The 14,057-nt window shown below is 41.1% G+C and overlaps 1 long non-coding RNA gene across 1 annotated transcript in view; it reads right to left on the reverse strand.

Moving 5' to 3' along the window:
* Positions 1 to 1,086: 1,086 nt before the first annotated feature.
* The window catches only part of LOC107694992 (uncharacterized), a 24,943-nt gene continuing 11,972 nt past the window's right edge, over positions 1,087 to 14,057 (reverse strand). Inside the window, exons 2-3 of the long non-coding RNA XR_001634945.1 lie at positions 12,764 to 12,867; positions 1,087 to 1,428 (exon numbers count right to left, since the gene is read on the reverse strand). This is a non-coding gene — a long non-coding RNA (uncharacterized LOC107694992). The remainder of the gene's footprint in view (positions 1,429 to 12,763; positions 12,868 to 14,057) is intronic.

Raw genomic sequence — 14,057 nt, forward strand, 5'->3', positions numbered from 1 at the left:
CAATACTATAAAATAAAATAAAATAAAATATAGCCATTTAAGTGCTTATATTATTTCAAAGCAAAACAATTAAATAAAGTAAAATATGCAATGGAATCCAATCCAATGCATAATAAAATAAAATAAAATAAATAAAATAAAATAAAATAAAATAAAATCAAGTAAAATAATAGATCAGAAGTAGAAAGTTAAGCACCAAAGTAAAGCGATTCAAGTGCTTATATTAATTCATTGCAAAACAATAAAATAAAAAGTAAAATGTACCATACTATAAAATAAAATAAAATAAAGCCATTGAAGTGCTTATATTATTTCAAAGCAAAACAATAAAATAAAGTAAAATATGCAATGGAATCCAATGCAATGCAATGCAATGCAATAAAATAAAATAAAAAAGAGTTCAGAAGTAAAAAGTTAAGCACAAAAGTAAAGCAATTCAAATGCTTATATTAATTCAATGCAAAACAATAAAATCAAAAAGTAAAATACGCTATGGAATACAATATAGTGCAATAAAATATAAAAACAAATATGGTACAAAAATAGAAATTCAAGCACAAAACAATTCAAGTGCTTGCATTAATTTAATGCAAAACAATAAAATGAAAGTTAAATATAAAAAAAGTTAAATATGCAGTCCAATGCAACACAATGCAGTGCAATAAAGTCAAATAAAATAAATAATTAGATCATTAAATGACACCACTGACACATGTATTACTAAGAAGAAACATGTCATATTAATTAACAAAAGCATTTAACTTGTTAAAACAAACAAACATATAATATAAAAACAAGGTGTCAAAAGTAGGGATTGATACCACTTTTTCCAGTACTCGCCCGATACCGATACTTTCATTTTTGGTACTTGCCGATACCGAGTACCGATACCAATATTTTTATTGCATTTGTAAATTTTTTTAAATATTGGGTACAGAAACCAAAAGGGTGTGTATAATGTTAGTTGGTTAACTTCATTTATCAAATAGATACGATACCGATACCAGTATCGGTGCATCCCTAGTCAAAAGTCAAGCACAAAAATGAAGCCATTCAAGTGCTTGCATTAACTTGATGCACAACAATCAAACAAAACTACTAAGAATCACGTATAATTTTAATCAACATATTTATGTTGTCAATGGAAAGCATCCTGGCCATTGTTGTGTGCGCTGTCCCTTTAAGAATGAAGAGCAGCGCAGGAGTTGATTACATCTGTATGTCTGATATTCAGAGGAGCTTGTGAGTGATTTGTGTGGATTTGAACAAGCGCTTTGAATGTAAGCCTCCAAATGTCCCATAATCACCCGTGACCTCAGCTTCACCTGCGCTGTGAACCGCTGGCAGATTTCTGACCCATATTCAGCTCTCAGCACACATTATGATCCGCACATGGAGGGATTCACACTGTTCATGATCAGACAAACCCTAGAATCACAGAGAAAACACACTTTTCATCTAACAGGATCATGTTGAGCTGCTCGGTGTCATTTCTGTGCCACCAGTGGCTCCAAACCGATTTGCTATAATTACGTCTGTCGTTGGTCAGCCAAACAGACAGTCCCGCCTCCAAACTCACGTCAATGGTTGAGTCAGCTGATATGTCAGGATGCTCGAATACAGATTAATGGTCAAAGTCAGTCATTCACTCATCAGGAAGTCAAATTAACTTTTGCAACGGATCTACAGTGTGCATATGATGACTTAAAATGCTGCTTACGCTGGCAGCACACAAGTGCTGTACATTAAATGACAGCGAAGCCACTTATAAGACTGCATATATTGTGTTTTTGATGAGTTAGACAGATATGTAGAAGCATGCAATACATTTAAATAAATTTTAACTTCTCAGATAAAGCCAATCAATTGTAAAAATGAAATGCAATACCACTAAATAAAATAAAAAATAGCGAAATAAAATAAAAAATAAAAAGCTTCAAACAGGAAGAAGTCAAGCTCTAAAATATGGCTGGTCAAATGCTTGCATTAATAATAATAATAATAAAAAAAGTAAAATATGCCATTCAATGCAATGCAGTAAAAAAAAAAAAAAAAGGTTCAAATGTAGAGTCAAAAACTAAAAGCCACTCAAGTGCTTGCATTGATTCAATGCATAACAATAAGATTAAATGAAATATGCAATGCAATGCAATAAAATTAAATAAAATTAAAAATAATATAAAATTAAAGAAATACAAATATTATGTTCAAATGTAGAAAGTCAAGCACTAAAATAAACCAATTTTCATGCTGGCATTAATTCAATGCAAAGCAATCAAATTAAAAAATATGCAACGCAATGCAATGAAATAAAATAATAAAATAACAGAATATTAGGTACAACACCATTAACTAAAATGAAGCAATTCAAATGCTTGCATTAATTAATTGCAAAACAATACAATTTATGTATTGAAAAATAAAAAATATGCATAAAAATAATAATAAATATAAAAATATTAGCTTTAAACAAAAAGTCAATAACTAAAATGCCCTTCATCTGCTTGCAAAAATGGAATGCAAAATAATAAAATTAAATAAAATATGCAATGCAATAAAGTATTAGGCTTAAAAGTAGAAAGTAAAGCACTAAAACAATACGATTTATGTATTGAAAAATAAAAAATATGCATAAAAATAATAATAAATATAAAAATATTAGCTTTAAACAGAAAGTCAATAACTAAAATGCCCTTCATCTGCTTGCAAAAATGGAATGCAAAATAATAAAATTAAATAAAATATGCAATGCAATAAAGTATTAGGCTTAAAAGTAGAAAGTAAAGCACTAAGATTAAGCCACTGCTAATTGCTGGAATAATCAGATTCCCATCCCTTTCAGAGCGCGGCCTGGAGCTGAACTCTGGATACGGCCACACATCCAGTGATGCGCCTCTCTCGCTCCATCTGTGTGATTTGATTTGCTGGGATCAGCAGAAGTTTAGCGCGTTCCCAAAGCTTTGCTCTGGCTCTTGGCCTCTGCAGTCCATGCCTTCAAACACGTCACAATCTGAGAGCTTCTGACAAACTGTTGACGTGTTTGAACGCGATGAACACAGACAGAACACACAGACACAGACAGACTCACACACAGAAACGGACGGATTGCTTTAGTACAGTCCAGAGACAGTGAATTTATCTGGATGTCATACATGAAGATTATGGGCGCACTGTGATACTGCTTAAAAACATGAAAGATCGCTGTGTGTTTGCCTTCAGTTTAACAGAGCTGGAGTGAGAAACGCTTCAGTCTCAGGGGAGGTTGTTCAAACAGCACTGGAGAAACGCAATATTACCAGAAATGAGACAGATATGTGCTCTGTCAGTTTAAAGACCACCATGAAAACACGTCAGAAACACATATAAGTTCTGACTTATATGTTCATACAGAACATATAAGTTCAAAAATAGAAAGTCAAGGACCTAGATGATGCCATTCGAATACTTGCATTAATTCAATGTAAAATAATGAAATAAAGTTAAATATGGAAGGCAATACAATGCAATTCAACAAAATAAAATAAAAAATATTTTTAAAAATAGAAAGTCAAGCAAAATAAATAATAATGTAAAATATGATATAAAAATAAAACAAAAAATATCAAAATTTATTTATTTTTTTAAACTAAAGTAATAAAAGAAAGTTAAATATGCAACAATATGCAAGGGAAAGACACGGGCTCACCAAGAGGGGAACCGTACCATGGAAGAATACACACATAGAATCACCATGGGGATCACAACATATTGCACCTAGCCTAGCACAGGGGTTAACTAAGAGGCAACTTTACGAGTGTTAGGCCTGGCGCCGGGCGCTCCACCACGTTTGGCTGCCGAGGGTAACAGAGGAACTCCACAGGGTTCGCCTTGTGGGGAACTGAACTGAAAAGCAGAATAAGCGCACGTATCTGGTCCGTAGAGGGGAATGGCACAGCAAGCGAGACACCGAGCAGTCTCTCTGGTTCACTGGCTACTTGAGGCGAGTGCAAGAGAGGACAATGGGTCTACACGAAGGCTATAAAACCTAGCAAACATGTTTGGTGTCGCCCAGCCCGCAGCTCTACAAATATTTGTCAGCGAGGCCCAAGGTGAAGCAACACTCCTTGTCGGGCATGGCACGCCTTGGGTTTTTATACGCCAAGACGATTGCATCCACTATCCAGTGGGCCAACCTCTGCTTGGAGACAGCCTTTCCCTTCTGCTGGCCTCCGTAACAGATGAAGAGCTGCTCTGAGGTCCTAAAGCTCTGTGTACGGTCCACGTATAGGCATAAAGCACGAACAGGACAGAGCAAAGCTAGGGCTGGGTTTGCCTCCTCTGAGGACAGCGCTGGCAGGTTCCCCACCTGATCCCTGAAAGGTGTGGTGGAAACTTGGCACATATCTGGGACGGGGTCTCAGGATAACATGAGAGTTAGCCGGCCTGAATTCCAGGCACAGTTCGTTGACCGAAAATGCATGCAGGTCCCCTACCCTCTTGATGGAAACCAGCGCAGTTAAGAGCACTGTCTTTATTGACAGAGTTCTCAGCTCTGCAGACTGCAATGGCTCAAAGGGAGCCCTCTGCAATGCCGTAAGCACCAGAAGTAGATCTCAAGATGGTACTGGGTTAGGGCGAGGAGGATTTAGTCTCCTCGCGCCCCTCAGGAACCTGATGATCAGGTCGTGCTTCCCATCCTGTAGACTGACCATCTACAGGATCGTGATGTGTGGCACTTGCGGCAACATACACTTTTAGGGTGGAGGGAGAAAGCCTTCGCTCCAAGCCCTCCTGGAGGAAGGAAAGCACAGCTCAGTTCGGGCATCTCCTGGGGTCTTCCCGGTGAGAAGAGCACCATTCAACGAACAGGTTCCACTTCAAGGTATAGGCACGCCTTGTAGAGGGTGCTCTTGCCGAAGTGATGGTGTCTACCACCACCCGGGGTAGATCACCTAGGACCTCTGCGTCCCATCTAGGGACCACACGTGGAGGTTCCACAGATCTGGACGCGGGTGCCCCGTCTCTTAGAAAGTAGTTCTTTCCTCAGAGGAATGCGCCAGCGAGGGGCTGTCGCGAGGAGCATCAGTTCTGGGAACCAGGTCGGTTGGGCCAGTAAGGCGCAACTAGCAGGACCTGCTCCTCGTCCTTCCTGACTTTGCAGAGTGTCTGCACAGTGTCTGTGTTTTCCCCAGTGTAGGCTCACTGGGGGAAACGCATACTTGCGTAGGCTGTGTGCCAGTGCATCTGTGCTGATGGTCCCCCCAGTCAGGGAATATCACATCTGGCAATGGGACGTGTCTGGAGAGGCAAACAGGTCTACCTGTGTGGCTCCGAAGTGTCCCCATATCAGATGGATTGCCCGGGGATGGAGGCTCCATTCTACCGGAAGTGCATGCTGCCGTAAAAGCTCGTCGGCTGCATGATTGAGCAGGCCCAGAATGTAAATGGCACGAAGCTACCTCAGATGCTTCTGACTCCATAGGAGGAGATGGCGGGCGAGTTGCGACATACGACCGGAGCGTAGACCACCCTGTTGGTTGATGTACACAACGGTCGCAGTGTTGTACGTACAGACAAGTACGTGCTTGCCTTGTAGCAGCGTTTTGAAGCGGCCCAGCGCAAGACATACTGTAAGCAACTCGAGGCAAATGATGTGCCAATACAGATGGGGGCCCGTCCACAACCCCGAAACTTCATGCCCGTTGTACGTGGCACCCCAGCCCGTAGTGGAGGCATCCGTGAACACAGCAGCATGGCTGAAAGCTTGTCGACAGGCCGGAGTGATCGTTACTTGGTGCGTGCCGCGTTGCCACACCCATCTTGGGACTCGACCGTGAAGCCAATGCTGAAGCAGTCTCATATGAAGAAATCTGAGCGGCATTACTGCAGCTGCGGATGTTATATGCCCCAAGAGCCTCTGAAACAGTTTCAGTGGGGCCGCTGTCCTGCGCTTGAGAGAATTCAAGCAGTTCAGCATCGACCGAACACGTTCCTCTGTGAGGCGTGCCGTCAGGTTGACCGAGTCCAACTCCATACCAAGAAAAGAGATCCTCTGCACTGGAGAGAGTTTGCTCTTTTCCCAGTTGATCTCAAAGTCCCAACTGGCTGAGGTGACTGAGCACCATGTCCCTATGCTCGCACAACTGCTCCCGGGACTAAGCCAGAATGAGCCAGTCGTCGAGATAGTTGAGAATGCGAACACCCTGTTCTCTCATGAGAACAAGGGCCACCTCCGCAACCTTTGTAAAGACGCGGGGTGACAGGGACAGCCTGAAGGGAAGGACCTTGTACTGATATGCCCGTCCCTTGAACGCAAAGTGGAGAAACAGCCTGTACTGAGGGAGAATAGAGACATGAAAGTATGTCTTTCAGGTTGATCGCTGCAAACCAATCTCGGGGACGGATGCATTCGAAAATGCGTTTCTGCGTCAACATTTTGAACGGTAGCTTGTGCAGGGCCCAGTTCAAAACTCGCAGGTCCAAGATTGGTCATAACACATCGCCTTTCTTGGGTACAATGAAGTAAGGGTTGTAAAACCCTGACCTCATATTGGATGGAGGGACCGGCTCTATCGCGTCCTTCGCCAGCAGGACTGCGATTTCTGCCCGTAAGAGAGGAGCATCACTGGTCAGCACGGAGGTGAACTGGATGCCCCTGAACTTGGGGGGACGCCGGGCGAACTGAATTGCATAGCCGACTCTGACAGTCCGAATGAGCCAGCGAGACGGGCTGGGAAGTGCTAGCCAGGCTCCCAGACACTGTAAAAGTGGGACCAGAGGAACCACAGACCTACCCATGGTGGGGCAGCGTGGTGGAAGACAGGGACCCGACTTGGAAGGCATAGCATCCCGAAGGGGGATCTGGTTGTGCGGTGCAACACCTACCTGGCTGCACGGTTGGGCAGGAGGCGCGGGAGAAGGCCTGCCATCCTCAAACTGGGCCCTGATGCCCACTGGCGATAGAAGAGGGGGATGAGGCTGGCCAGGCATAGCGTGACACAGCATCCTCTGCGTTCTCTTGGAACCCAGAGATGGTAGAAACTGCTCTTTTATGATGGTTTGGGTACCGCTGGCTGAAAGGAACAAAAAGAAAAGGAAACAGAAGATTCTCCACCCAGCCCTCCTCCGGGGGAGAGAGTGGTGCGGTCACCATCTCTCAAAGAGCTGTCCCTTCCACCTCTGGGTTGCCTGTCTCAGGGCTGCTTGCACTTCCACTTGCCACCTGGTTTGGCCGGGGCCTGAATGGGCGGCGCCACAGCCCTGCGGCCAGCTCCCCGCTGTGGCCTCGTTGGACACTGCTGCTGAGGCTGAGCAGGGACAGATGAAGCCGCGGGGGGCGCCCTCGGTGACAAGCAGGCGGAGCGGCTGCAGACGGCAGCTGGGTGAAAGCAGCAGTGGGCCGCCAGGGCAGGATGTGCTTGATGGCCTCCATCTGCTTATGGGCAGCCGAGAACTGTTGAGCAAAGCTCTCAACTGCATCGCTAAAAAGGCCGGCCTGGGAGATAGGGGAGTCGAGAAAACGATACTTGTCGGTCTCCTGCATATCCGCTAGGTTCAGCCAGAGATGGTGTTCCTGGACCACCAACGTGGCCATCATCTGACCCAGGGACTTCGCAGTGACTTTCATTGCTCTCAAGGCAAGGTCCGTCGTCGTGCGCAGCTGCTGCATCAACCCTGGGTCAAAACTACCCTCGTGCAACTCCTTTAATGCCTTGGCCTGGGGGGGACCACCGCATATCCCCTGGCCGCCCCACCATCGAGGGTAGTGAGGGAGGAGGAGGCACCAAATTAAATGGCATGACCCCCGTACGAGGAACCGACACGTTCATCCGGCAGCTCCACAGCTTGTGGCATGCTAGAGGAGTGGGGGGCCCACGGAGATTCACTCGCCGGGTTTGCCCCCACTGTAACCCTCAGGCTACCCTGACTATTCACCGAAGTAGCCCTCCTCTGCGGAATAGAAGAGCGACGAGATTTTTGGCATAGGTAAGGGGACTCCACCTCTTTTGATGTATTGGAGTCTCAGCTGCAATGCCACGATGGTCATACCACCACAATAACGACATGACTCATCCATGAAGGCTGCCTCAGCGTCCCCGTACGAGGAACCGACACGTTCACCCGGCAGCTCCACAGCTTGTGGCATGCTAGAGGAGTGGGGGGCCCACGGAGATTCACTCGGCGGGTTTGCCCCCACTGTAACCCTCAGGCTACCCTGACTATTCACCGAAGTAGCCCTCCTCTGCGGAATAGAAGAGCGACGAGATTTTTGGCATAGGTAAGGGGACTCCACCTCTTTTGATGTATTGGAGTCTCAGCTGCAATGCCACGATGGTCATACCACCACAATAACGACATGACTCATCCATGAAGGCTGCCTCAGCGTGTTCAAGGCCCAAACACGTGATGCAACGATCGTGACTGTCATCCGGTGCCAGGTAACGACCGCATCCAGAAACAGACGGGTGGAATGACATCTTTAAAAAGATGCAACGTCACACCCGTGTCTTGGTCTTTTAGGGAAAGTAGCTCTTTGAGAAGTGCTGAAGTGCGCAAGGGAACCACTGCTGCAGCGCCGTCACACCAACACCAGCGTTGAAGAAGCCTCTTCCCCAGAGCGCTCGTTGACTCGTCAGAATACTCCTCTTCAGACGAAAGTCAGAGCAGAACAATAGAACCGCTCAGCTCCGAAGCGAAAAGCTGAATATGCGTTGCACCTGCTGCCTACTTATGTAATGCAATTATCGCATGCCAATGTGCATTGGTTCGTTTAGTTTACACTCGAAGTAGATTGGTCTCTCTCAATTCGTCGGTCACCGACGTGACTCGGAGTGACCGACTGAAAGGGAACAGAAATACATAAACCCTTCAGAGTTCATTCAGAACACAGAGATTCCTCCTCAGATGAGCGTGTGAATGCAGATTGTGTAATTTATGTTTAGTGCTGGAGGATGCAGTGTTCACTAGGATCCTGCTGAACTGCACAGACGAGTGTGTTTTAGGTGGAGCGGTTTGTTCTCTTTGGACTCATGAGGTTCATGACCCTGTAAAACAACTAATTTTATGATTCTGCCATTACAGCCTGTAATAATAATCACCTAGAAATGTTGGTCCAATAATATTTGCAATAAATTTGGGGTTTTATGGACAAAAGGGGCAATGGCAACGTATTGGAAAACTTTTGCATACCATTATCGCAACATATTTTTACGATCAAGCATGCCACTACACGGTACTGAAGGCAGTAAAGATCCATAACTGGAATAGTTTTTACACCACAATTGCTTTCAAAGATATAAGATCTGCCAGAGGAAACGCAATCCCAGTGTATCGCCCGACAGATCAGCTGGAAAAACTGACCTAAACTCAACAATCAATCACATTTAGTGCTAGACACAAAAAACTACTGAAAAATAAAATTAAAATAAGACATTTAAGTAAACCATACTGAATTAAAAAAAATAAAAAATAAAATAAATGCTAGTCACAAAACTGTAAAAAAAAAATTTTTTAAAGATAAAATAAAATAATAAATTATATTAAATTAAAACAAATATTTTTTTTAAATAACAAAATAATGAAATTAAAATAATGCAAGACACAAAACTGTCAAAATTCCAAACTAACAAATAAAATCAAATAAATTAGATTAAAATACATTTTAAAAATAGAATAAAATAAAAGGCAATGTGATACACTGGGAAATTTGATTCTCACAACAACTGTCCTTAAAGTTACTTCGATTAACCTGAATATGTTTGTTTACTAAAAAGTGTTTATTTCAGCCAATGAATCCTTGTCTAAGCAACTATAGATTCTTATTCAATGAGAATTCAATTTATAAATGATAATTTTTAAAAATTATTAAATGGTAAATGATGAGCTTTGAACATCGCACCAGAAGAAACTAACAGTGATGACAACTGCTTCATTCAAATCAGGAAACAGTAAAGCAATAATCCTACAACAAGCATCATGTATTTATGCTGCAATGCATGTTGGGAACTCACAAGTCAGTAACCTTGTTTACTATATAAAATTGTTCAGGTGGCATCAGGCAAACTGGGAAAATTGGGAATATTAATGGCCCGAAAGATACTTTTTTATTTTGCCATCCTAAATGAAATGTATTAAAAAAACAAAAAAAAAAACAATGGCATTTAAATAAAATCTCCTGCATGCAGTATTTTAAAAGCTCCTGCACAGTTTCAAACAGGCTGAACCTTGTTCTGTTTCCTCCCGTCTGTAAATTTTGCTCATTAAAGTTTCTCAAAGAGACGCTCTGAGCAACTAAAAAAAACAAAACTATTCATGGAATGAATGCGTTTCCCCTCCAACCCCGTTAGTGTTCACTAGAAGCACGTCTGAATGAAGCACATGTCTGAAACGCACATTTCTGCCTTAAAGGAACAGTACACCAAATTTAAATGTGCTGAGAATGTGCTCACCTTAAGGTCATCCAATATGTAGATGAATTATGAAGATTTGGAGAAATGTAGCATTACATCACTTGCTCACCAATGGAAGAGAATGGGTGCAAACAGCTGATAAAAACATCACAATAATCCACAGCACTCCTGTCCATCAGTTAACATCTGGAGAACACAAAAGCTGAAACAAATCCATCAAGACGTTTTGGAGTCCATAATCCATAATAACGCTTCCTCCAGTGAAAAAGTGCATCTCCTGTTGTCTCTCACATCAAAATCCAGCCACATATTTGTTTAGAACTGTTTTGGACTGTTTTGATCTGTGCAGATTTCTCTCCTTATTCAGACCAGAACACTTTTTCACTGGAGGAAGCGTTATTATGGATTATGGACTCATATTTGAGTTAAAAACGTCTTAATGCTGGATTTGTTACAGCTTTTGTCTTCTCCAGATGTTAACTGATGGACTGGAGTGCTGTGGATTACTTGTGGATTATTGTGATGTTTTTATCAGCTCTCGTTCTGACGGCACCCATTCACTGCAGAGCATCCATTGTTGAGCAAGTGATGCAATGACACATTTCTCCAAATCTGTTCCCATGAACAAATACAGCCATTGGTCAAAAAACAGTCTGTCCTTATCCAGACTCACGCCATTGGTTGGGTGCTGGTGATGTCAGACTGTTCAAACAGACATAATAGAGACCAAAATGAATGAATTTGATAAAACAGACTCCACTGAACCACTGAAGTGACATTTTGGAGGAAATAATAAACGCAGAGACTTTCACATATGCAAAAGTATAGATAAAGAGGAAAACTGCAAGCATTTCCCTGCACACGGATGCTTCTCATGCGACCGCGGTAAAATCACTGTAAATTGCTGTAACAGGATGTTGTGTGAAGGTTGGCTGGTAATTGCAATCGCAAACGGCTATTTTAATAGAATTTTCTGCAATATTTACAAACACAAGTCTTTTCCTCGAGTTCAGCTGGTGTTTTTATATCCGTCATGGCTTTATTCTGTAATGAGATTAAACTCTGGCATCACACAGACTGAACACTGCGGATAAGGCTGGATTTCACTTCTGCGCTCCTGCCAAACACGCGTTCATATTGCTGTATTTCATGGGAACAACATCATTTGCTCCTTAATCTCAGATATTTAATCGAATGCACAATAAAGCAACAGAAAACTTTCCATGTCAATGCAAATAATTTCTCATTCTCACACAGAGACTCATTCTATCCTAAGAAGGCTTTTCTGTGTCAGAAAAAAAAACATCTTAATAGGTTACTTTTAACACTTTTAATGATTACAATTTTTATTAAAATGTTAATTTTATATCAAATTTATTCTCTATTTTTCTTTTCCCACTATCCCACTATAAAATATTTCAGAATGTAAGATATATTCAGAATATAATATTATATTAATGAATAATATATATATATATATATATATATACTTTTTACTGTTACTGTAATATTATTATTATTTTTTTTTTATATTCCATTTTATATTTCCTTATATATCCCCAATTTCCCTGAAATATCTAATGTGAAATATTTCAGAGAATATTAATATATCAAATATATTAAATAAATATTAAGTATTAAAATACAATGCAAACTTTCCTTTTATTTTATGAACTTCTCCCACTCAAAGAGTAATGAAAAATGAATTAAAAAGGAAAATAATAAACTACTACATTAAAAGTAGTCTATTGAAATTAAAAAATGTAAAATATATTAAAATCAATAGCATAAATATTGGATATTACAACATGCACCATATGTATATAAAAACGGGTTATACTTCTGTTTTGTTCCAGTAACATTCATGTGATATTGTAGACAAAATTGAGCTATTTTAGGTAGTTGTTCTGGAGAAATAATGTTTGCGGCGTCAGACCAGCCCACAGAAACACAATTCACTCCATCTGAAGACAAATAAACGAACCTGCTGTTAATGAATGAATCAGCCGACCTCCATAACCTCCCATCATATAACACTCATGTGACATATATCACTGCTGACTTCTGGAAATGTTTAATGCAAAAGCGAGAGCAAATGCTGATATCTGACATCATTGTTTCTCATGCGACAGCTGCAGGGAAAAACATTAATCTGGCTCTCGTTAGACTCGTATTATGTCTGTCGCGGGCCCAATATGCTTTACATTCATTTAAATTGATCACATCTGTTTTCAGCAGTGAATCATTACTGTGGTGTTTGACTCGCTCAAGGAAAGACATTAACATAAAGTGTTTGAAAACCAACTGCGGCTCGGAGTGAAACTGGGGGAAAAAACAAGATAAACAGTGTAGGAACGTACTTGACTTTACTTTACCATGGTAAATGTGATGATGGGTGGTTCATATAAGAATGGAGGTTTTTTGAGCTGGATGCTGAGGATGAAGATCATGTTGATCGTCCACAGCATCTCCACATATCCTAAAGGGAAACAAACATCATGATCTGTTACTATTAGATTTATATTCTTGTTTGATATACTTTTTCAGTATTTGAGAAAAATATTGTAATATATTAACATTAGTTAATACACAGTATTAAAATACTTTTAAATATGTTCATATTTTAAAATAATCAAATACATTGAATATTAAATATACACAAAATATCTGAAAAATATATTTAAAAAAAATCTATATACAAAAACGTTTTACTGTAGACCTACTCACAGATTAATATAAAATATTCTGGAATATATTAATACATAAAAAAAGACATATTTTCTAGATTCATTACATGTAAAGTAAAACATTTCAAAAGTTTTTTTTGTTTTAATTTTGATGAGTAGAGCTTACAGCTCATGAAAGTAAAAAATGCAGTATCTCAAAATATTAGAATATTTCCTAAGATCAATCAAAAAAAGGATTTGCAAAACAGAAAAGTTCAAGTTCTTTAAAGTATGTTGATTTCTGCACTCAATACTTGGTCGGGGCTCCTTCAGCACAAACTCCAGCATCAGTGAGGAGTGCATGAAGCGATCAGCCTGTGGCTCTGCTGAGAAACTATTGAGCTTCAGCTCGGATCCACTGTTTCTCATCTTTTTCTTGAAAATATCCCATAGATTCCATATGGGCTTCAGGTCAGGCATGTTGGCTGGCCAATCAAGCACAGTCATATCATTGGAAGTGGTTTTGGCTCTGTGGGCAGGTGCTAAAGTCCTGCTGGAAAAGGAAATCAGCATCTCCATAAAGGTTGTCAGCAAATGGAAGCATAAAGTGAGACTCTTGATGCACTGACTCCAGCTTCAGTCCACTGCTTGTGAAGCTCTCCCAAGTGTTTGCTTGACAGTATTCTCAATCTTGCGGTCATCCCTGCTGCTTGTGCACATTTTCCTACCCAATTTCTTCCTTTCAGTCAACTTTGCACTTAATATGCTTTGATACATGTAGCGTCTGGACCAATCAAACACACAATATATATTTTGTTAGCTATATTTAACAAATACTCTGTAACACCCCTCAGTTAACAAGCCATACGAGGACCTATGGACCCTTCCCCCGAAATGCGTAACACCCCAGGAAGCCGAACAGGCCCCTGGTCCCCATGGCAACCATGACACCTCTGCTAGACCAGATCCATTTACGACCTAATGGCATGTTGAGAATTACCCC

This window comes from Sinocyclocheilus anshuiensis, unplaced genomic scaffold, assembly GCF_001515605.1.
Source record: "Sinocyclocheilus anshuiensis isolate Anshui unplaced genomic scaffold, SAMN03320099.WGS_v1.1 scaffold923, whole genome shotgun sequence".
Lineage (NCBI taxonomy): Eukaryota > Metazoa > Chordata > Actinopteri > Cypriniformes > Cyprinidae > Sinocyclocheilus > Sinocyclocheilus anshuiensis.